General features: G+C 43.4%; 1 protein-coding gene across 6 annotated transcripts in view; it reads left to right on the forward strand.

The window, feature by feature from the left end:
• The window catches only part of LOC118367351 (protein eva-1 homolog B-like), a 45,275-nt gene that overhangs the window by 19,240 nt on the left and 3,156 nt on the right, over positions 1–22,879 (forward strand). Inside the window, exons 1-3 of one of the 6 annotated variants that reach the window (XM_035750716.2) lie at positions 495–755; positions 11,927–11,972; positions 21,086–21,251. The gene's annotated coding sequence lies outside the window, so the exon portion shown is untranslated. Of the gene's footprint in view, positions 1–484; positions 756–11,645; positions 11,973–21,085; positions 21,252–22,879 lie in introns of those variants that run through there. The other 5 variants (XM_035750720.2, XM_035750718.2, XM_035750715.2 and 2 more) reach the window with 5 other exon arrangements.

Consider the following 22,879-nt stretch of genomic DNA (forward strand, 5'->3'; position numbering starts at 1 on the left):
CATACCTGCTGCAACCTTGCAGGGGCCGACAGCCCTGGGGGCTTGGCACAGGGCTGTCAAGGAGGGAGAGAGAGAGAGGAAGGGAGGGAGGGATGGGAGAGATGGGAAGAGGAAGATGGAAGTCAAGATGCCTGGCTGCCAGGGTGTGGAACTATTTATGTAATCCCACACCACCCCCTCTCCTTCCCCTCCACCCTCTCTCCCAAGGGTAACACAGACCTTCCCCTCTACCGTCTCTCCCTCAGTTCTGAGCCTGGCTTGCACCAGTTCAAACTCTGTCACCCCCTCTGAGGAGAGGGGAACACAGGGGCCTTATATTCGACCCTCAGCCCAGGGGCTGCATGACGGGACCACTGCCCACTGTCGTGCAGGGGCCTCCCTCCCCAGTCTTCCCTGAGCCATTTCCTGTACCAGCTTACCCAGCCTTTCCCGCCTAATAGACCATTTCTTCAGTCCTGAAGCTTACTGTAGCATTTTCTCCTTCCTTGCATGCTGCATGGGTGTGCCAGAACCTTCACAGATCGCGCCCATTTCACAATGGCTGCAGTCCCTCCCCGGAAACATATTGGGGTGTAAAACCCCAATCGCTGGTTAACACCACAGTGTCCCTGATATTCCATGATATGGTCAGTTAACAAGGGGTTAGAACTGGCTGTAATAGAGGAATTCACGATTCTGTGAGGCTTCTCACTTAGCAGTAGAGGCAGGGGAAAGGAGTACGGAGCTGGCTGTCATCACAACTCTAGAATCACAAGGTAAGCAATTGCTCAGCAGGGAGTGGAGAGGTATAGAGTGGATTCTGTGTGTGTGTGTGTGTGTGTGTGTGTGTGTGTTCTTTGTGGGTTCTGCGTGTGTTTGTTTGTTTGTGCATGTTAGCCGGCATGCATGCCTGTGTGTGTATAGGAGTAGTTGATGTAGGGGGAAGTGGAATCCCCTGATCACAAAACGTAAGGAACGTGTAGGCACTGCCATGGAATCCCATGTGTGTCATAAAGTGTCTCCTGGCTAATGCCTCCAGTTAGTTTTACGAGGGGCCTTTGGGGCCAAAAGACAAAGACGTGTTTTTATGTACTGGGTGGAGGGTGTAGGTGTGGGCTCTACCTGCAGGGAAAACTGGACCAATAATCCGGTAGATTTGTCAAGGGAGCCGTCTTTAGGTAATTGAATGGTTGTGAGGTGCCAAGGCATTTTGTTGTGTCTTGGCGTGCTATTTTCATCTTGGCATGTCTGACATGTAAATTGGAAAAAGTACATGCTTTTTCCTTTCTCCTCCCTCCATTCCTTCCATCTTGTTCACTTTTTAAGATTTCTTTAATTTCAGTGTCAGTCGAGGTAAGCAATCACAGCTCAAGCCGAGGCTGAGCAACATGTGTTTGGAGTTTGAAAATATTGACTCTGTTTCTGATTAAAAACAAAGTATGCTAATTCCCTTTGGGAGCTCTCCCATGATATTCATTTCCAGCGTACTGCACTTCTACAGATGACTATTACAGTGGTATGAGGTGTGTTCATCCCATGGATTTAACTGTCTCACTTTTGTCTGGGCTTTTCAGTTGCCATTGAAGCTTGACTGATGAAATTATCATAGTCAATTATCAGGTTAGTGGCTGTGTTGAAAAATCATGGCGTTGTTTATTACAGTCTATGCTCCTCATCTTGAAGCTAACTGCTAGCTAGCATAACAGCTAACCATGTCAATCTTAATGCCCTGTTCTGTTCACAGTTAAAGTGTAACAAGTGCTTACATGTGGGATAAGGGTCATTTTGCTAAGCATGTGTAGCCTAGATTATTTATATATGTATAAGGTTGGCACCAAGTGTTTGCCAGGCGTTTTCTGTCTTTGTGTGAATGTGTCTGTAAAGCAACCCAGACCTTCATCACCAGTGTTCCCCAGTACCATTCACACATCCACCCACACAATACAAAGCATCAACAAAGGAGTTTAAAGGAAATCTTTTGGATCCCGTGGGCGCACCCTTATTCCCTTCTCTCAAACACTGTTCTATGAGGATTCATCTGAGCTAGAGGCTATACTTTCATGTTCTTTGTTCTTCCAAAACCTGCTTAACATTTATAGTCAACCTGAACTCAGGGGTAGACGTAACATAGTAAATGTCTGTCTCCCTCTATTTTATGATATGTTACATTTCATATGGTATGTATTAATTTGTGGATGTCCATCCATTTCATATGATATGTTACGAATAACAATTAATATGATATGTTACGAATTGCAAACGTAGGGGGCTAGGAGGCTCTAGCGAAGAGTGAATTATAAATTGTCTTGAGGACGTTGGGAAATTCCTTCAAAACCAGCCACTAGGGGCAAAAGCAAGGGAGAACGACTGCCCCCTCTCGTTGAAGCCCCAGTAGTCCAAGGCCGACCGCAGCATTGCAGGTATTAGCAGAAAACAAGAACCCCCCCATTAAACTGAATTAATCCTTTTTCATCTTCATGGTCAATCTTCATGGGAAAAAATGTATAAAATCGAAGGCAATCATGGTACCAATAATGTATGTCCTTGAACCAATTATTTTAAAATAGCACACAGAGAAGTTATGAGGATAATTCAGTTGCTAATGGAAACCTGCAGTACCCTGGTTGGCATTCAACTTGAGTTACTTAAAAAACATCCAGTGATTTTGCAGATTTTGCAGAGAGCCACATCAATTTACAGAAATACTCATCATAAATGTTGATGAAAATAGGGTATAAAAAAAGTGATATACATTGAACTTTAGATTCACTTCTCCGTAATGCAACCGCTTTGTCAGATTTCAAAAAATCTTTACGGAAAAAGCAAACCATGCAATAATCTGAGTACGGCGCTTAGAGCCCAAACAAGCCAAAAAGATATCCGCAATATTGTGCAGTCAACAGAAATCACATTATAAACATTAACTTACCTTTGATGATCTTCATCAGAATGCACTCCCAGGAATCCCAGTTCCACAATAAATGTTTGTTTTGTTCGATGATGTCCATCATTTATGTCCAAATAGCTCCTTTTGTTAGCGCATTTGGTAAACAAATCCAAACTCACGAAGCGTGTTCACTAGGAGCAGACGAAATGTCACAAAGTTCCGTTACAGTCCGTAGAAACATGTCAAACGAAGTATAGAATCAATCTTTAGGATATTTTTAACATAAATCTTCAAAAATGTTCCAACCAGAGAATTCCTTTGTCTGTAGAAAAGCATTGGAACAGAGCTCACTCTCACGTGAACGAGCGTCACAAGGCATTCTGGCAGACCTCTGACTCCTTCCCCTCTCATTCGCCCCCTCTTCACAGTAGAAACATCAAACAAGGTTCTAAAGACTGTTGAAATCTAGTGGAAGCCGTAGGAAGTGCAACATGACCAATATCCCACTGTATCTTCAATAGGGAATGAGTTGAAAAACGACCAACCTCAGATTTCCCACTTCCTGATTGGATTTTTTTCTCAGGGTTTTGCCTGCCATATGAGTTCTGTTATACTCACAGACATCATTCAAACAGTTTAAGAAACTTCAGAGTGTTTTCTATCCAAATATACTTTATAATATGCATATATTAGCAACTGGGACTGAGTAGCAGGCAGTTTACTCTGGGCACCTTATTAATCCAAGCTACTCAATACTGCCCCCAGACATAAGAAGTTTAACGAGAGGGGACAGCACTGACCTAGCCTGCAACGTCATTCCTGGAGTAGCTAAAATGTCACATGTTATGTCTCCATGAGTCACCGTCTTAACCGATTTAATTTGGAATTCACATAGGAATGAATGGTGTCACATGATCGATGGCTTTGTCCATTCATATATACAGTCATTTGGCAATAGTGAGTGCGATTTGTCACATGCACGTGTTTAGCAGATGTTATTGCGGGTAGAGCAAAGTGCTTGTGTTTCCAGCTCCAAAAGTGCAGTAATATCTAACAAGTAATATCTAACAATTTCACAAAAATACACACAAATATAAAGTAAAGGAATGGAATTAAGAATATATAAATATTTGGGGCAGCAATGTCAGAGTGGCGTGGACTAAGATACCGTAAAATATGATAGAATACAGTATATACATATATGAGATATGTAAATATTATTTAAAGTGAATAGTGTTCCATTACTAAAGTGGCCCGTGATTTTAAGTCTATATAGGGCAGCAGCCTCGAATGTGCTAGTGATGGCTATTTAATAGCATGATGGCCTTGAGATAGAAGCTGTTTTTCAGTCCCTCAGTCCCAGCTTTGATGCACCTGTACTGACCTCGCCTTCTGAATGATAGAGCGGTGAACAGGCAGTGGCTTGGGCGGTTGTTGTCCTTGATTTTATTTTTGGCCTTCCTGTGACAGTGCTTTAGGTGTCCAGTTGCTGTACTAGGCGGTGATAGAGCCTGACAGGATGCTCTCAATTGTGCATCTGTAAAAAAAATCCTCCTGAGGTTGAAGAGGCACTGTTGCGCTTTCTTCACCACACTGTCTGTGTTGGTGGACCATTTCAGTTTGCCAGTGATGTGTATGCCTTGAAGCTTTCCACCTTTTCCACTGCGGACCCGTCGATGTGGATAGGGGGGTGCTCTCTCTGCTTTTTCCTGAAGTCCACGATCAGCTCCTTTGTTTTGTTGATGTTGGGTGAGAGGGTATTTTCCTGGCACCACACTCCCAGGGCCCTCACCTCCTCCCTGTAGGCTGTCTCATCAGTGTTGGTTATCAGGACTACTACTGTTGTGTCGTCTGCAAACTTGATGATTGATTTGGAGCTGTTCGTGGCCATGCAGTCTTGAGTGAACAGGGAGTACAGGAGGGGGCTGAGCATGCATCCTTGTGGGGCCCTAGTGTTGAGGATAAGCGAAGTGGAGGTGTTATTTCCTACCTTCACCACCTGGGGGCGGCCCATCAAAGTCCAGGACCCAGTTGCACAGGGCGAGGTTCAGACCCAGGTCCTTGAGCTTAATAATGAGCTTGGAGTGTACTATGGTGTTGAATGGTGAGCTATAGTCAGTGAACAGCATTCTTACATACAGTAGATACTCCTCTTGACCAGATGGGATAGGGCAGTGTGCAGTGTGATGGCGATTGCATCGTCTGTTGCTCTATTGGGGAGGTAAGCAAATTGAAGTGGGTCTCGGGTGTCAGGTAAGGTAGAGGTGATATGATCCTTGACTAGTCTCTTAAAGCACTCCATGATGACAGAAATGAGTGCTTTGAGGCGATCATTTAGTTTAGTTACCTTTACTTTCTTGGGTACAGGAACGATGTTGGACATCTTAAAGCATGTGGGGACAGCAGACTGAGATAGGGAGAGATTGAATATGTCCGTAAACACAGTGAAGTTCTTTGAGAACCGTCATGGTATCGGCTTGAGGGGGAATATACACGGCTGTGATTATAATTGAAGATAATTATCCTGGGAGGTAATACGGTGACATTTTTAAAAATGTATTTATTTCACCTTTATTTAACCAGGTAGGCAAGTTGAGAACAAGTTCTCATTTACAATTGCGACCTGGCCAAGATAAAGCAAAGCACTTCGACAGATACAACGACACAGAGTTACACATGGAGTAAAACAAACATACAGTCAATAATACAGTATAAACAAGTCTATATACGATGTGAGCAAATGAGGTGAGAAGGGAGGTAAAGGCAAAAAAGGCCATGGTGGCCAAGTAAATACAATATAGCAAGTAAAACACTGGAATGGTAGTTTTGCAATGGAAGAATGTGCAAAGTAGAAATAAAAATAATGGGGTGCAAAGGAGCTAAATAAATAAATTAAATACAGTTGGGGAAGAGGTAGTTGTTTGGGCTAAATTATAGGTGGGCTATGTACAAGTGCAGTAATCTGTAAGATGCTCTGACAGTTGGTGCTTAAAGCTAGTGAGGGAGATAAGTGTTTCCAGTTTCAGAGATTTTTGTAGTTCGTTCCAGTCATTGGCAGCAGAGAACTGGAAGGAGAGGCGGCCAAAGAAAGAATTGGTTTTGGGGGTGACTAGAGAGATATACCTGCTGGAGCGTGTGCTACAGGTGGGAGATGCTATGGTGACCAGCGAGCTGAGATAAGGGGGGACTTTACCTAGCAGGGTCTTGTAGATGACATGGAGCCAGTGGGTTTGGCGACGAGTATGAAGCGAGGGCCAGCCAACGAGAGCGTACAGGTCGCAATGGTGGGTAGTAATATGGGGCTTTGGTGACACAACGGATTGCACTGTGATAGACTGCATCCAATTTGTTGAGTAGGGTATTGGAGGCTATTTTGTAAATGACATCGCCAAAGTCGAGGATTGGTAGGATGGTCAGTTTTACAAGGGTATGTTTGGCAGCATGAGTGAAGGATGCTTTGTTGCGAAATAGGAAGCCAATTCTAGATTTAACTTTGGATTGGAGATGTTTGATATGGGTCTGGAAGGAGAGTTTACAGTCTAACCAGACACCTAAGTATTTGTAGTTGTCCACGTATTCTAAGTCAGAGCCGTCCAGAGAAAGTGATGTTGGACAGGCGGGTAGGTGCAGGTAGCGATCGGTTGAAGAGCATGCATTTAGTTTTACTTGTATTTAAGAGCAATTGGAGGCCACGGAAGGAGAGTTGTATGGCATTGAAGCTTGCCTGGAGGGTTGTTAACACAGTGTCCAAAGAAGGGCCAGACGTATACAGAATGGTGTCGTCTGCGTAGAGGTGGATCAGAGATTCACCAGCAGCAAGAGCGACCTCATTGATGTATACAGAGAAGAGAGTCGGTCCAAGAATTGAACCCTGTGGCACCCCCATAGAGACTGCCAGAGGTCCGGACAGCAGACCCTCCGATTTGACACACTGAACTCTATCAGAGAAGTAGTTGGTGAACCAGGCGAGGCAATCATTTGAGAAACCAAGGCTGTCGAGTCTGCCGATGAGGATGTGGTGATTGACAGAGTCGAAAGCCTTGGCCAGATCAATGAATACGGCTGCACAGTAATGTTTCTTATGGATGGCGGTTAAGATATCGTTTAGGACCTTGAGCGTGGCTGAGGTGCACCCATGACCAGCTCTGAAACCAGATTGCATAGCAGAGAAGGTATGGTGAGATTCGAAACGGTCGGTAATCTGTTTGTTGACTTGGCTTTCGAAGACCTTAGAAAGATTTGATTGTGAGGTGTTCTAGGTCGAGTGAACAAAAGGACTTGAGTTCCTGTATGTTCTCATAATCAACCCATTAGTAGTTAATCATGAAACATGCATCCCCTTCTTCTTCTTCCCAGACAGAAATGTATTTCTGTCTGCCCGATGAACTTAGAAACCAACTGGCTGTACGGACTCAAACAGTATATCCCGAAAGGGCCATGTTTCCGTGAAGCAGAGTATGTTACAATTCCTGATGTCTCTCTGGAAAGAAATCCTCGCCTTGAGCTGATCAACTTTATTATCCAGAGACTGAACATTAGTGAGTAATATAGTTGAAAGCTGTGGATGGTGTGTGCGCCTCCTGAGTTGGACAAGATGTCCACTTTGAGTACCTCTCCTCTGACTCTCCTTTGGGCGGTGTTTAGGGTCAGCCTCTGGAATTAGTTCAATTGCCCTAGGGGGTACAAACAAAGGATCCGATTCAGGAAAGTCGTATTCCTGGTGGTAATGCTGGTAAAGCTGGTGAGTTACTGCCGCTATGATATGCAAAAGTTATTCCCAGCTGTATGTAATAACACTAAAACATGTCTGGGCTAAAAATGTAAGAAATAACACATACAAAAAAAATAATACTGCAAAGTTTCCTAAGAGCTAGACGCACGGCAGCCCCATCTGTCGGCTCCAAGTAGGCTTGGTTTTTGCTATCCCATGACTCTGCATCAGAAAGTTGTGTGTTTGGTCCCAGTGGTGGACCTTTGGTTTTAGTCTTTTGTTCGAACCCTATCCCAAACCTTAACCCTTACCTTAAACCTGTTACGGCTAGACGTTCCGCTAACATTTCGACAACATCCGGTGAAATTGCAGAGCGTGAAATTCTAATTAAATTATTCAAAAAATTGTAATTTCATAAATCACAAGTGCAATACAACAAAATAAAACTTAACTTCTTGTTAATCCAGCCACCGTGTCAGATTTCAAAAAGGCTTTAAGGCAAAAGCAAACCATGCGATTATCTGAGGACAGCGTCCCATCATACAAACACATGGAAATCATATTTCAACCAAGCAGGTGCGACATGAAAGTCAGAAATAACAATATAATTAATGCCTTACCTTTGAAGATCTTCTTCTGTTGGCACTCCAATATGTCCCAGAAACATCCCAAATGGTCATTTTGTTCAATAAAGTCCTTTTTATATCCCCAAAATGTCAATTTATTTGGCGCGTTTGATTTAGAAATACATCGGTTCCAACTCGCCCAACATGACTACAAATGATCTAATAAGTTACCTGTAAACCTGGTCCAAACATTTCAAACAACTTTCCTAATCCACTTTTAGGTATCCTAAAATAATTGATACAATTTCAGACGGAATATACTATGTTCAATAGCGGATAATATCAAAGTGGAGCGGGCTCCAGGTCACGCGCACCAAACAAAAGAGTCCACTTGGCTTGACACTGACTGAACAACCATACTTTTTAATTTCTCAAAGGAAAAACATCAACCAATTTCTAAAGACTGTTGACATCTAGTGAAAGCCATAGGAACTGCAACCATGTGCCTCATAAATCTAGTTTCCCATAGAAACCTAATGGAAAACACAGTGACCTCAAAAAAAAAAAATCTTGATGGTTTGTCCTCTGGGTTTCGCCTGCCAAATAAGTTATGTTCCACTCACAGACATTATTTTAACAGTTTTAGAAACTTTAGAATGTTTTCCATCCAAGCTTCTGGGCCTGAGTAGCAGGCAGTTTACTTTGGGCACGCAGTTTACTTTGGGCACCTTATTAACCCTTAAAGGAGAAGTGTACCCAAAATACAGAAACTGTGATTCCATACAAGTGATTCCATACATTGAAACTAGTTCAGTGGAGTTTGCCCTCTTCCCCTCTCCCCATCTCTCTCCCTGTAGTGCTGTACTGAAACAGCAGCAAAAACAGGACATGTGACATTGCTGGATGCTGCCCTTTCTCTGATCCATTGCCAGTGAATTCATGATTCTGATATCCACGAACTGTGGACAAATTCATCATTTTTAAAGCGTTCTAGGGAGTTTTCCCTAGCCACCGTTTGATTGATTGATTCATGTTTTTGGGAGAGGAGAAGGAGCTTGTGCAAAAGTTGATGGAGTTAGGCATATTGCAGGTAAAGTCAGTTACACAAAGTGGAAACAGAGATGGCAGCAAGAGCAAGCTAGTGTTCGGTCCCAGGCTGCACTTTATGCAGGAAATCAAGGGAAGAAGGTACAAAATTTCACTGTTTTCCGAATCAATATGTAAATACCCCCACAGCCAAACCTTGCATCGCTGTGTGTGCGTAGTAAGCACTTCAGCGACAATGCATATGATTGAGATATGTCATCTGAAATGATGGAGAAAGAAAACCGAAGGATACTAATAGATACGTCCATTGCTGCTTTATTTCCATGGACTGGATCTGGCGCAGTGCCAAAATGCAAAGGTGCTCTACAGGTTAGCATATGTGCCCTATGTATTTATGACAGGGGGTGAGAGACAATAGATATTATGTCACCTTACATTGCAGAATAGAGTATCCTAAAACCATTGTGATAAATAAACATAGGCTATATTGTGTTTTGGGCAAATGTGAAAACATAAGCCCACTAATGGTCCCGCTCATAGAGATTTATAAGCAATCATTCAATGATGTAAAGTTTAGCTACTCATTAAATAACTGTCCGTTTTGACCAGCTGGAACAGGGTTGCATCACCAATTCATTTTTGGAATACGGACAATTGTTTCCAGGACACCAGAGTTTATGTGGGCAGCCAAATCCCTGTGGTCGCAAAAGCAACCTTACCTCTCCTCATCATCCTTATGTTCCTCTATTTCTGTAGGAATTGTCATCACGTATGCAAATTCTCTGCAGCGGAAACATTCTCCATTCGTGCCATTGGAGCACAATTGCCACAACTGCACCACCAGTCTGTGTTTATCCGGGGGATGGGTTAGGGCTTTGGTTCAGCTACTGCTGCGGCTTTGGTGGCTAGAGCGGCAGCGACCATCTGAAGCTCAATTTGCCTCAATTCTTCATCCGAATACTCAGGCTCATATAAATACGATTCAACAACATCATCGGTGCCCCTCCCGTAGCGAGTATTTTGTCACCAGACATACAGTATTTGTAGGCTGTTTTACTTTGTATAACTAATGTGTAACACTGTCTCCACTTCTCTGCCTAAAAAAACATGCATCTGTGAATAAGGGCATAACGTGCAGTTTCTACGTGGCAGGGATTCCCCTGAGAGCGCACATGCGCAGTTGTTACCCATCTCCACTCCATGATGAAGTCCAATTGAACTGAATCCACCTTCAGAGCATCCAAAGAGCTTGTGTCCCATCATGGGTTGGTAAGTCCTGCTCTCTAGTGAGCGTGGGTTAATGAGTAAAATAAATATGTGGACAGAAACCAAGACGGGATTCCAATTGGCACTCTAATCCCTTTATAGTGCACTACTTTTGACCTGGGCCCATAGTGCACAACATTGGGAATAGGGTCCTATTTGGGATGGATCCCAATACCACGTTTCTTTCTCTTTCCACCTCAGCAGGTGTATCAAAATAACAGCTTTGCGCTGACATTGACCCCATTGAGAAATAAGGAAACATGATGAAGCACTTTCTAATGCAGCTTTTCAATATTGATTTCACAGCACTTTGTAGAGAAGTCTTCCCCTCCCTGGATTCCCATGGAGACCCGGTCCATGTTGATAGGAAATACTGTATCTCCATGCCCACCCACTCCGCCTGGCTTTAATTAAATCTGGTCAAGGCTTTGCTTGGTGGCCCAGTGTATTTACTGCTCACTCTCTTAAGTTGGTTGGGGGTTTCCTCCCTGCTAGTAAGTCTGGGTTACAAAACAAGACCAGTGTGTGCTGTCTGTAATGTAGGACTTATGTCCATGTCATGCTGTCAGGGCCAAGTGCTAAGCCTGAAAGTAGGCTATTTTTTCAAAAGTGTTCAAAAGAGTATGGATACTTACATGGCTTTGTGGTTTTGTGTTATTGTGTTATTCAGCAAGGATAGTTACAAGATAGGTATCTCCTACTATGCAGTCAAACCTCTTCAATCTTCCTTGTCTTCTCTATAATGGATTTTAAAATCATATTGATAGCCATATGTTTCTGAGTGTGGCTCACAACTGTTAGCAATTAGCTTTCAGTGAGGGGGTTGTCATACTATTCAGATTACATGTCCTTCCTACCCCCCAAATGTTCCACTTTCCCATTCATCTTTACATATAAACGGCTTAAGTTGCAATACAGTACAATTTTGTTTCAGATATACAGTTATTTTTAATGGCTCCAAAGGTAAACAACAATCCTTCATTGTCATGACTCGTGTTTTGTTTTTGTTTGTGTTTGCTGTCATTCTGTACTCGGTGTGGAAAATCAATTTGTCGAGGGGTTGTGCTTTCCCTGCTCATCATCTTAACAGAGGGGACGAGGGGGAATAACTCCCCTCCCAATAATCCCTTCCTCCCTCCCTCTTTCCCAAACCCTGCTCATTTTTTGGCAGTTCCTCGTTCCTCCTTTTTTCTCTCTCTCCTAGAGGGATTGTATGACAGCTATTCCTGCTGCTGGCAGAGAGAGTGGAGACTGTGAGGGAGAGGGAAAGTCTGTTATTCAGAGGAAGTTACCACCTCTTCCCTATAGGCTTCTCTACACGCTCCAGGACTGGAGAACAGCAGTAGTCACAGGGAATCGTCAAGATTGACAAAGTCAGGATTGCTTGTTGTGTTGATTTTCCCAACCTGGAGGTGAGAAGTATACTGTTTTGACTGAGGCTAGCATTGAGCCTTTACCTTATCTTGACAGGAATGAACTTTCCTAAGAAGACACCTTGACAGCACTACTTTACTTGGTAAGTGTGACAACCTCAGTCTGTGTATGTATAATAACATATGAACCTCAACGAGGTATTTATATCACTGCATTTACAATGTAAAGGCTGTAAGTTTTTGCTTTTCCCTTAAAAGCCATAAGAGTCTAAGCCCTGCCTAAGCCGGGGGAGGGGGTTCTACTAAGCTATATGGAATTTTTGAAGAAGTTCATAACAAGGATCATTTTGCTATTTGATATATCATTTTAAGACCTCTTGAAGTATCCCCTCAAAATATGTAAAAAAAATAAAATAAAAATAGGTATGAAAAATGATATTGGGCTGTCCTGCTATTAGCCTATACAAACACATGGAACAACAGATAGCCACCCAAAAATATCAAAAGGAAGTTTGTTCTGAAATGCTTCTCCTTGTGAGGATCGACGCCGTTGTGAGGATCGACGCCGTACAGGAGAAGCAGGTAAAGGGAGTCAAACGTTTATTCAGGAACGGACATAGAAGACGACAGGAACAGCTTCAGCACACGGGACAACAAGGACATATGACAAACAGTCCTGAAGCAGGGAAACAGACAGATATAGGGAAGGAAATCACATAAGTAATTGAGTCCATGTGAGTCCAATGAGCGTGGATGAACGTGACGGGGAAAGGTAGGTGAGCGTACTAAAGGTGACTTGAGTGCGTGATGTTGGGGAGTCTGGCGCCCTCGAGCGCCAGAGGGAGGAAGAGCGGGAGCAGGCGTGACAGTACCCCCCCCCCCTCTCTAGGGCACCACCCGACGTCCCACCTGGGCGAACCGGCCGAGACATAGGCGCTGGGCAAGCCGGCTGGGGGAGGGGGAGGAAGAGCGGAGCAGGCGTGACATTCCTGAGAGGTATAAGAGAGATATAAGAAAGATCAAGTAGTACATTTTTTTACATGTATTTAAACCGTTATTTTTGGCACTTAACAGTCTTAATATATATATAAATATATATATATATATATATAAATATATATATATATATATATATAAATATATATATATATATATATATATATATATATATTTATATATATATTTATATATATTATATATATATAAATACTTCCATACATTTTTTTCAACTGATATCATATTAGTGTGTAGCCCAAACTGTTAGGACTCTACAGATCGGCTGTACCTACTTCAGACAAGTCCCAAGACGCTTATTGGGGTCGTAGAGCAAAAAGGAGAACACCATCGGGTTCGTGAAAGTCTCATCTTTCCATAGAGGGGTCATAATAGTTTGGGAATATAGATTTTCGTGATGTCTCATGGTATGACAAGCACAGCTCTAGCTCTTTCACCTTTCACCGCAGATGTGGAAGTGCGACAAAGACAGATGCTGATATCTCTATCTTAAACTGATTTATTTTTTTATGGGGGTGCGACGTGTGGTGTGTGTCTAGGTACAGTGGAGTTTCAATGAGTGCCTGCTGTTTCATATTTTGCAGTTTTACGTTCCATCAGAACCCTGCAAAGCAGTACTCTTGTGGTTGCACGAGTTTGCGAACACTTTAAAAACACTTTAAAACTCCAATGATGACTAGAGGTTCCCTTTCAGTCCGTACAATCAATAGAACACACAGCTATAGGTTCCAGCGCTGTGTGTTGTACCTTGTTTCCTTCCTTCAGTAGCTATATTCATATCTTTACGTGATTCAAGCTCATTTATAGGGGGTATACTGTTCTTGTTGGAGTGTCATCAAGAGAAGCAATGCTCACCTTTTGAGCGTCTCAATAAGAGCTACAGTGTGAAGTGTGTGTGGTTACAACACGTTTCTGATGGATCGGTGCCAGAAAGCAGGGCTGATGCAGCTAGCTGCACAGTGGCTAACCTTGCGGTGATAAATGACTGCACTTTCGACCACAATAAATACAAAACATCCTGTATTTTGGTGAGGGCCGCATCAACAGCGTAATACGATCAGGGGGAACCGAGGTTAGAGCCTCACGCATCACTAATGTGCAGCCCACTGTTTCGTCAACATATAGGGGTCCTGTGTGTGTGCATACGTATGTGTGTGTGTGTGTGGGGGGGTAATGGTTTTGTCTCACACACATACACTGTCCGTGGTCCTCTTATCAGTAGGAGATAGCCATTCTCAGAGTTCCCCTCTAATTAGCATATCTAAGTGGGCAGGCTGTTTGCTGTGCCTCCCTGTGTCAATCTGATAAAGTGACAGATAACAGAGGATAAGTGTGAATGCCTATAACCCCCAGGCGTGTTTTGGGACAGTTGACTTGTATCTGACCTCTCCCAGCTATGTTCTCCTCCATCCTCTTGTTCTCCTCAATCTAACTGCCCCATGTTTTATCACTGGGGTTTTTGCTTTATCTGTGGCCTCTAAGGAGTCACAAGTCAATCTTTGACTTGAAAAGCTTGTCTAAACTCTAATCCATTTGCCTGGCCCTCTACTGCACAGGAGACAACAGTGTTTCGGGGTGCTTTCACGGACACACGTGGCCCAGGATCAAGACGAGGGGTGTATTTTACGAGTGGTGTATTTGCTTCGTCACCACTACCATCCTGTAATGAGGCCTTGGTATCGCTACTTAAGCCGTTGCCTTGGTCTTGCTATTCTCTCCTAGCAGACACTGATAGTGCGACTCACATCTGACAATTTCTTAGGGTGAGTGAAACATTACTCTCCCATTTGTGTTGGTATAATGATTGGTTTGCTGTGTAACATGAGAGAGAGTTTGAGACATGCCATCGAAACGAAGTGGGGCGTACAGTATATTATATTTTGTAGACCACTAGCCATTAGATGTTGTAAACCGGTTTTGAAGGAGACGCAGAAGCTATGAACTGCCTCGTCTAATCAGATGTAAAGCCAACAAGACTGTATTCGATTCACATTCGCCATTGACAAATAATAGGCTGATGAGGGATTTATCTCTGAAGCTGTGTTTAGCAAGACTCCTACTAAAACCACTGCTGTCTCATAAAGGCTCCATTCTTTCTGGTGGCGGCTTCTCCCTGGTCTCCTTAGACTTAGGGGGATGTTTGACGTGCTAAATCCACTAGGGTTTGCCTAAGCCTCTCTCTCTCTCTCTCTCTCTCTCTCTCTCTCTCTCTCTCTCTCTCTCTCTCTCTCTCTCTCTCTCTCTCTCTCGCTCTGTACACACACGTGAATGTCCAAGAACATAAATAAGCCCTGGATTTAAGGTTGAATTTGTTTAAACTTTACATGGGAATCTGGGGGAAGAGAGAAAACATATGGTGAAGAAAGAATAAAAAATAAAAAAAAGAAGAAGATGACAGGGTTAAGCACACAGAAACGGGTACAGTGACGTTTGTAAAGTGTCTCTAGTTGATTACACATTAAATAAGAGACACTGGACTCAGAAGCTTAATCTTATAATTGAATCATAGTTTAAGGTCGGTTATCAAATTATTCACAGTCTACACCAGCTGGTTTATCCAGCTCCGACAAAACTGTACTCTGACGAACTAAAGAATTCATACCACACAGACTAAAAATGACACCACGGTTCACTTTCACAGAAGACTAGGCTTCATTTATGTCTACATGTTTGTGGACAGGAGAGTTAACATCTGCCCAGCCACCCATGGAAAGGGCTAACACGTTTTGTGTCATAGGGTCATCACAAGTCCTGTGTTAAGAATACAGTGTGTGGTTGTGGTCGGCTGTTGCATGCTGGCCCAGATCGATCAGAGATCACAACTCCATTTTCGAAGCTCGAGGCTTAGGGATCACCTGGGGTGCATGCGAGGGGGCAAAAATGAAAACGCATATGGTTGCATGCACAGACAGACACTCTCACGCTCTGACACACACACACACACACACACACACACACACACACACACACACACACACACACACACACACACACACACACACACACACACACACACACACACACACACACACACACACACACACACACACAAACTCATTAAGTTCCAATTCCTGGGCTCTGTATGCACAGTACTGGATAGAGATGGAACACATAAGTCGATATGAAGATGGAGCATGTGTTTCCTCTTCTGGATTTCCATATGAGAGCAGCACTTTGTCTCTGTCTACCATCAAACCCCTAAGACCCCACATCTGGCCACTATTAACCCCCACCCCCATGGGCCCGTATCTCTATTACCCCCACCAGCCCAATCCTCACGGGGTAAAGAGATTGCTCTCTAGATAATTTCTTATGTCGCTAAAATACCTGCTTCGGTTTGTCACGGGGTTGCAGTGACATACGTACTGCAAAGCATACAGGCTTCTCTGCTGAACCAAGTTGGAGTGGAGTTGAAGTTGCCACTCTCCATTTAAATGAAATCATGGGCTCATGTGGAGAAGTATGACATAAAGAAACCAAAACAACCTCCTTATTGAGTACCTGCCCTGTGAAATAGATCAGAATGTTTAGTAATGCCTTGACTGAGAAGAAAGTTCTGGTCCTTGAAAGCTACAGTGTTAAAAAGCTGTTGTTAATTGAGTCTAAAGTCAAGTTCAACAACTTATCAAAACTGGCTGGCTGTCAGCAAGGCAGTAAGTGGCAAAAGTGTGTAATGGAGAATGATGTGTAACTCAAATATGTCCACCCACTGTGCACAAATGTCGGTACAACGTCTAGTTTTGAATTATATTTCATTGCGTTGTCAATGAACGTGAATTGAAAATTAAATCAACACAATCTTTGAGTCATGTAAGTGCATTTTGGTTAAAATTTTGGTGGAAAAAAATAAATGAAAGTTGATTCTCCCAGTTTGTGCCAAGTGGGCAGTTTAAAGTTAACCCAAGGCTACTGTTTGGAAACCATCTTCACTGGGTGGCAATCCTGCTCGCTGTTCAGAGGAAAAACGAAAAAGCTGATTTTCTAAGTTTGAGTTTCAGCTCTGTGGAGCTCCCCATACTCTCAGCTGGCAGCCATCTTTGGGGTCAGCTCTACCTTGTGCTCAGTGTTACTGAGCCTGATGGCAAACACATGTCTGACTGGGCTCAAACTGAAATAATCCCCCCCACAGTACAAGCCCATGGCCAGGGCACGGTGCAATGGAAAACAGCACCAACACTTAGCACAGCTTGATCCCCAAGATCCCATGTCAAGAGAGAACAAAAATGGAAGACACTCTCTTTTCTCCAAAATGCCCTTACAACCCTTCATGGCCGTCAAGGAAGACCAGCCGCGATGGACAGAAAATGCCTTCCCCAGATGCCTACCTTCTGAATGCTTTTGCAGGCACAGGCACGAACAGAGCCCTAGCTCTTAGGAAAAGTGTCAGTTTTTATCGGTTGGAACGTTATCGCATGCACCTCTGCCTGTCTGTCTCAGGGAGAGGGTCAGGGATAGAAGGGATACAGCTTCTGTCAAATGAATGTCAAAAGTCGATTTTTTTTTTTTGTTGTGCATTTTTAGCTAACCCTAACTCTTTTCCTAACCTCTGCTCCTAACCTTCCACATAAGTTCTCCTAACCTCTCACAAAGAATCAAATTTGACAAAAGCTGTATCCCATCTAGTGAAAAGTTACATCAGGCTTTTCTGGACTTGGATGCTGTCCTGCCTTGGTTGGTGGTCAGGTGATCTTGGTTGGTGGTCAGGTGATCTTGGTTGGTGGTCAGGTGATCTTGGTTGGCTGGGTTTAGGTATAGAGAATGCCTGGGAGACCATACGCTGGCGTGATTGAGGCCACATGGTAAACTATTTTACTGAAAGCTGTTCAAATAGGAAAGGTATGGAAAAAAAATGTCCAGTGGATACTTCTGTGATACAACAGTTTATGAGCATTCTAGGGAACAGCCATTAACCTGCTTTTCTGCTAATTACAGAATCTCACATCATGGCTTTCTGAGGAAAATGGAAACTAAGTAAATCAAAGCACTAGCTCTACAGGCTGTTCAATTGCAGCATACAGTATTTATTCAAGTTGCAAAAGTCAAGTGGAATATATTGAGCTTAGAACTGCCTCCATGTGCTCAAAACAATGAATAAATTACTCCCCAGTGGTCCATTTGATCCCATGGACCATTAATCCCAGACATATTTTCTCTCTCAGTAGCTGAAACAAAAATATAAGAAACAAGGAACTTTTTAATGAACTGTGTCAGGGGCAGAGTTGATGAATGCTATAAAATTGTCCTCATTTTACACTCAAACTCAAAGTGACACCAGTTACAGTGTGTCTCTGATCTCCCATGCCAGAGCTGTTGGACTAGGCTATATATGTGCATAAAAACAACTAAATGGGATTCAATTCAAATCTGGGCTTTTTCAACTCACTGAAGACATATGCCAGACAAACCACAGAAAGACCATCCATTGTGCCAGGGTACTATTGTGGCCGCACATACATTCAAAGAATCGAAAATATCCCTTTCGCTCTGCGGTTCAAAGTGTGTCATTATGGTGAGGAAACAGGCGTACTCGCTCCCTCGTGGGATGAGTTGTTTGTAATGTATTTTCTCATTGTAATTCAATTATGGCTACACTCCCTGGATAAATTCCTACTCAGGGGCTGTTAATGTGATTTCTCAGATGTGACAGAGGAGTACTATGGTTAGATACTTTATGAACGATTTATAGTGTACAAAGGGGCTTCTGTTTGGTAATAGGAGCTAAAACTCTTGCTTCTGAGGTTGGTCCCTGTCACTATGTGGCTAGTCAATCATTTAGGAAGTACCTTTATCTAGTGAGATGGCATAATCAGCTTCTCCCCACAGAGACAATAACAGTGTGATTAGCTCAGACAATCAGACAAAGCTCAGAGAATCAGAAAATGTTATCCTTCACTTTAAAGTCCCACTTTAAAACTATTATGTTGACTTCATGGACAGTCAGACATTGTATCCATACCTCCATCTATGAATTAGAATTGTCAACATTTCTTTGACCCAGGTTTAGAACAAACCAAGTGGCGGGGCAGATGTATGGGAGGAAACTTGGTAGGAAAGGAAAAGCTATTGTGCTCTTCTCCAAGTTGATAAGAACAAAAATATCACACAACGTAACGGACAGGGTTTTCCTTCATTTGGTTCCTCTTTCCTCCCAACCAAAGTAAACATCTGTTAGTCAGAAATAGAGAATGAACTCTTCCCAGGCCTCACAACACCACATGTTGTTTACATTGGCGTCAGTCTCAGCACAATTTGTGCTTAGGCCTTACAGTTATTTGAGACTTGGATGAACTTTTCATTGTTTTTGTATCTTGACGTGGTGTCAGGGTACACTTTTCTTACACTCTTAAGTAAAAACTGATTGGCTTCAATGTGAACTCATTGATTGACTGATGATGCCCACCAAGTGACTAAGGACACAGGAAGTGGATTGTGTGTTCAAATTGTTTGACCTGAGGTTATGAGGTCAGTTAGGAATGAATGACAGGCATTATCTGGTCACATGCGAGGTGATGTAATCTATGAGTGAGACCATGAAAGTGGAAGCCTTCTCACGCAACATTAGCTTGGAGTGTACCTCCATTTATTTCCAACAAAAAGGTTCTAGTACCATAAAGGGTATTTGGCATGTCGGTGTAAGAGAACCCAGTTTGGTTTCATATAGAATTCTACAACCACTAAGAACCCTTTGAGAACCTGTTTGTGACAACTTTTTTTTGTAGTGGCAAAATGATCCAGTCAGCATTTTAACTTCTTTAGAGGCTCTTGAAGGGAGTAATATGCCAGAACATTTTCAGCACACATTCAAGGTCCCAAAAACTGCAGAAATACTGAAACATATGAAAACAGTGTTTTTCTCTCCAGCATTCAAGGGACATGGCAACATCTGCTAATGAATAGAAAATAAATTCACTTGAGGAACATGACTGAAAGTTGAGTCGTGGGATAGTGCGTTGAGGGAGGGTCGAGAGCACGTCTGTTCATTTCTTCCTCCCGGTAAAACAGAAACACAACAAAACAACAAAACAACAGGCTCAGGTTAATTATTGTTTAGATTGGCTTCAAATGAGTCCCAGGTTGTCTTTAACCACCGTTCTCAGATGCCTGAGTTCTGGTGCATTCTACTCTGAGAAAAGAGCAGTTAGCAGTCAAATCATTAGCCATGACCTTGGCGAACTGGGGAAAGTCACTCTGGCCTTACACTTTATTGCCCTTGAGACCAAAGCATAATATTGCATTGGAAAGGTCTTTAGACAGTATCCTATGTGGATACTGGCTGCTTTGCCGAGATGAAGAATCGTTTCAAATAGCTAAGCAAGGATTAGGCCTAGGTGACCTGGTCCGAGATCTGTTTTGTGTTTGGCAATTACGAGGACTGTAGTTGGCTATACATACAGCACATACAGGATGGATCCCGCTTCTGTGGTCCAAAACAAAAGGCTGACCATATGACTCGGTGGCCTGGAGTGAAGAGATGCTGCCATGGCGACTGCTCCCTGTGTCCTTGCTAGCCACGAACACTCTCTCGGGCCCAGCATTAGTGTACATAGGGTCTGGCAAGAGTCAGCAAAGATCAAAATCTGCACTGGAAAGCAAAGAGGCCCTGCTAAACCAACTTAAGCTGGCACTGGGCTTTTCCCAATCAACACAAAAAAAAGGGTTTGCGAAAAATTCACAGCACAGCGTTTTTCATGGTCCTCTTAACCCCACCTGAAATGTATAGAGCTGCTCTTTTTCTGTGAGATATACTGTGGCTGTCGGGTGTACAGACGAGGAGTTGTACTTCTTGGAGACAAAGTGCTCTGAGGATCTCACAGTGGTTTGATGTATCAGAGACTTAAGTTTCTATGTTAAACTGTTCTGGGAAAACATCAGCCTGTGACTGTATCAGAGATATTTTATGTACTTTCATTTATCACTTGTAAGCAGCATATCAGTGCTTAGGAGTACAGACAAAAACCTTGAGAGAATTCGCTCTTTGTGCACATAATTTATTGTTGTGTAGTCTCCGTACATGTACAGTGTTTCGGTGTTTAATATTTCTAATATATATGCGTTTGCGTATCCAAAATATGAACAGTTGTACTACTGAAAGCTAAGCCTGCATTTTGTCTGCTGCCGGACTGTGTATCCCTCGGCAACAGCAAAAGGCCAGTCATTGTTTGCATTGCCAACGCCTCAGTGAGTTTGGATCTGATGTAGGCTGACGGCTGTGTGAGTGTCTGTGTGTTTGCTCTTGTCTCAGGGTGGCCAAATGAACTGTTCGGCCTGAGGAGCGAAGGGCACAGGCATAGATCCAGAGAGAGAGAGAGAGAGAGAGAGAGAGAGAGAGAGGCTCAATCATTCAGCAAACCTCTCCACTTCCACCATGAGCTGGGACTAAAGAGTTACCTCTACAGCTTCATTTTATGGTAAGGTTAATGATACAATACAAAAGTGTACATCTGTCTGTACTTCTTATTGCCCAACTTTATATCGTAGAGCAACAGAAAGAGTATTGTGCTTTTTTTTTTATAAAGAGTCAGGCATGTGCTATGAACAGCTGCAATGCATATGGTTGACCCATGTTTTTGTTGCATTTTTGTATCAACAAATGGGGGTGATAACAACAGCATAATATCCTCGAGATTCCAATTAGCGTAGAATCCATAGACCGAAGAGATCACCCCTAAAAAATTGAGGTGACATAAAACATAAACAGGTGGACTGTGCCATTTTTGATGTCAATGATCTGTAGGCCATGTGCTATGACTTGTGCAATTCCACGGTTTAGTACTGTCTGTGACTGTGCTAGAGTCAGCCATCTTTCCATACTTGAACAACATGTTTGTTCCCCTGGGAGCCATAACACAGAACACGTGTAGAATGAAAGGGATCGGAGGCTAATGCTAACGTGCTAACACATCAAAAGGTTCAGGGATACTCGTATTGGCTGGGCCCCTGTGTCGCTATCTATCACGTCTTGGTTTTCCTGTGCCATGTGCCTTGCATGTACCAAGTGATGATGTCATAGTGGAGCGGACGAGAAAAGGGCAGAGTCAGCAGGAAAGGGCTATGACAAGGGTTGAGGGTGAAGAGAGGGGGTTGCACAGGAAATGCGGCGGGAGAGACCCAGCAGGAGCCACATGACCCTTTGGATAGAGTGTTCCATATGGGAGAATCCACACAGCCTCTCACTTCGATTGGAAACAGGTTCTCTCTCTCTCTCTCTCTCTCTCTCTCTCTCTCTCTCTCTCTCTCTCTCTCTCTCTCTCTCTCTCTCTCTCTCGCTTGCTCTCTCAAAAGTGCAGGGGGGCTCGCTGTAATAGCCTATGTAATTGACCACATAGGAAAAGAAGCAGGACCAGGCGTTGTACTGTTGTTGCGTGGTGAGGCGTGGCTCCGCAAGGTTCTCTGTGAGAGAAATTTGAGACTTCCTGGGGAGCCTGAGGCGAGGGAGTAATGGCCGGGACAGCGAGGGCCTGCAGGAACACAATGGAGCCAAACAGAGCGACAGGAAACGCTGAGGAAAAGACTCAGACGACCAGAAAGCGTCACCAGGGATAAGCCCAGTGGCCAAAACTAAAACCAATCAAATGACTTGCCTAAATGTAATCATTCACATTTGGTTCTGCTCTCCATGCAGAGCTGCCTTCAGAACAAGATCAAGAAAGGAAAACCCAGTGACTCTGTTTCAGTCAGGGACAGTCAAAGTGTGACTAAAATAAATATTTAAACAACAGCAACACAGGTCCTCCAGTTCTTCACCCATTTGTGTCAGTCGGGGAAATTAAAAGGGTGAACAACCCAGGTACTGTAAAAACAACACAGAGGTCCTTGGGCTGTGCTCCTATTGATCCGGGAGGCTCGTTGGAGGAAGTGCTGTTCATTGGCTTCTGAGGAGAGAGTTGACCCCTGGCCCCTCACTGTAGAGGCCTGTCCCAGCTCACAGGCAGAACCATGTGCCAAATGTGTCATGATCCCAGTTTGCGCTGTTGGTATTTGAGGACGAAACAGTGGAGCTTTTGTTTGCCACAGCTGGACCAGTAGGCCTTGTCCT

Source organism: Oncorhynchus keta, chromosome 34 (assembly GCF_023373465.1).
Source record: "Oncorhynchus keta strain PuntledgeMale-10-30-2019 chromosome 34, Oket_V2, whole genome shotgun sequence".
In the NCBI taxonomy this organism is placed as follows: Eukaryota; Metazoa; Chordata; class Actinopteri; order Salmoniformes; family Salmonidae; genus Oncorhynchus; species Oncorhynchus keta.